This window comes from Borostomias antarcticus, assembly GCF_949987555.1.
Source record: "Borostomias antarcticus genome assembly, chromosome: 4".
Lineage (NCBI taxonomy): Eukaryota > Metazoa > Chordata > Actinopteri > Stomiiformes > Stomiidae > Borostomias > Borostomias antarcticus.
In genome coordinates, this window is record NC_140237.1 from 8172175 (window position 1) to 8174674 (window position 2500).

At 39.6% G+C, this 2500-nt stretch overlaps 1 protein-coding gene across 1 annotated transcript in view; it reads left to right on the forward strand.

Annotated features, from left to right (window-relative positions):
- Positions 1-2500, forward strand: part of celf1 (cugbp, Elav-like family member 1) — a gene marked incomplete at its 3' end in the record, with an annotated part of 27557 nt that overhangs the window by 20666 nt on the left and 4391 nt on the right. The gene's annotated exons all lie outside the window — the stretch shown is intronic.

A 2500-nucleotide genomic window follows, 5' to 3' on the forward strand; every position in this document is an offset into this window, starting at 1 on the left:
GAGATAGCATCGCGATTAGCACACATTTTCTGACTGGGAGTGAGAGATGATGAAATGAAAATGTTTTTGGTTGCTGTAGCTAGCTGCATAAGTAATGTAACCACCGTTTAATATGTATTCTGATGTTAGTAACTGTTACTGTTAACAGTTACAGTTAACTGTTGTTACTAGGGCTTGTGAGCTACTTTTAAAACCAACCCCATGTCCCCGGAACCCCGCCTTTCTGTCACGCGTCACTTAACACTGGCAAGGTTTTATTCATGTGTCATTGAAGTGATATCTTATAACGAATCCCATTGCTGAAAACCCATGAAAAAATAACAACATACAACCCAAATAACTACATACGGCTACTGTTTCAAAATCAAAGAATACATTTATTAATCAAGCTACCAATTACTTCACCCTGGAAGTGGAACGTGAACTTGTTGTACATATGCCTTCAGTTTCAGTTTGTTTCAGTTTCAGTTTTATTGTCTCTTAGATGCACTGGTAAGGTACATACATGTGAACCTTTGGCTGGGAAGCTTCATCATTAACCCTTTTAACCCTGAAAGTAGAGTGACAACATTTTGAATATTAATTGGATTTTCCCTATAATACTAGGAAAGCGCAGTTTCTCAGCTTTCAGCAAGTGTTGGAGTGAGGAATTTTTTAGATTTGTTAGATATTTTTTTTAATATTATTAAATATTTGTTAGATATTTTTTAAATGTTGCCGGTGACGTGGTCGTATCGAAAGGGTTAAAACCATTTAGACCATGCCTTGCACAATCTGAACAGATAACAGTCAGAACAGTGTCTTTAGCCTGCTTAAATGACTCCATCACACAGCACAATACGCTCTGCTGACTGAGTCACTGAATGGATCAGCCAGGGTTGCAGAATTCAGAATTTTCTGGAAGTTTCTGATTGGTTTTGCTCGGCTACTATTAGCTATCAGCTACACATACAAGCCTAAATAATGATGAAATCAGCCCACACATGATTAAATCATTTCAAACTGCTAAACTGCAGTACAAAAGGTCACACTTGTAATCTACAAAGTAGCAGAGGAAAAGGTTGCTCATTTGGACAACAAGAGAGGTGCCTTGACTGCTTGTATCGCTAAGTATCGGTATTGATGAGCAATATTGGTATTGAAATTGACACAATTTTCATCTTTTTGTCTCTGTTGACCACCACAATGGATTTGAAATTAAACATTAAATGTGCGTTGTACTTTAAGTGCAGACTTTCAGCTTTAAATTGAGGTATTCACATCCAAATCAGGTGAACAGTGTAGGTACAGATTTTAGCCTTTTTTAAGGGTACAAATGTTTGCCTCTTAAGGGACCAAAAGTAATTAGACAAATTAATATAATCATGAATCAAATAGTAATTTTTACTATTTGGTTGCAAATCCTTTGCAGTCAATGAGAGCCTGAAGTCAATGAGAGCCTGTAGTCTGGAACCCATAGACATCACCAGACGCCGGGTCTCGTCCCTGGTGATGCTCTGCCAGGCCTCTACTGCAACTGTCTTCACTTCCTGCTTGTTCTTTGGGCGGTTTCCCTTCAGTTTTGTCTTCAGCAAGTGAAATCCAAGCTCAACTGGATTCAGGTCAGGTGATTGACTTGGCCATTGCAGAACATTCCACTTCTTTGCCTTAAAAACTTTGGTTGCTTTTACAGTATGCGTCGGGTCATTGTCCATCTGCACTGTGAAGCGCCGTCTAATAAGTTCTGAAGCATTTGGCTGAATATGAGCAGATAATATTGCCCAAAACACTTCAGAATTCATCCTGCTGCTTTTGTCAGCATTCACATAATCAATAAAAACAAGGGAACCAGTTCCATTGGCAGCCATATTGTACATGCCCACGCCAGAACACTACCACCATCATGCTTCACTGATGAGGTGGTGCTTTGGATCATGAGCAGTTCCTTCCTTCTCCATCCTCTTCTCTTCCATCATTCTGGTCTGATCTTAGTCTCATCATCGCCGACCTCCTGGGAAGTGTTTTTGATCGGGCCAACTGTGTCGGGGTCTTAACTCAATCATTCTTCTGTCCTCCACCACAGTTGTTTTCTGTGGTTTTCTGGGTCTTTTGGTGTTGCTGAGCTCACCAGTGTGTTCTTTCTTTTTAAGAATGTACCAAACATGATTTGGCCTCACCTAATGTTTTTGCTGTCGCTCTGATAGGTTTGTTTTGATTTTTCAGCCTAATGATGGCTTGCTTCACAGTGACAGCTCTGGATTTCATATTGAGAGTTGACAGTTTAACAGATTACAAATGCAAGTATCACACTTGAAATGAACTCAAGACCTTTTATCTGCTCCTTGTAAATGAAATAATGAGGGAATAACACACACGTGGCCATGGAACAGCTGGGCTGCCAATTGTCCAATTGCTTTTGGGGGGGAGCACATATAAAATTGTTTGTAATCCGTTCACCTGATTTGGATGTAAATACCCTGAAATTAAAGCTGAAAATCTGCACTTAAAGCACATATTGAAT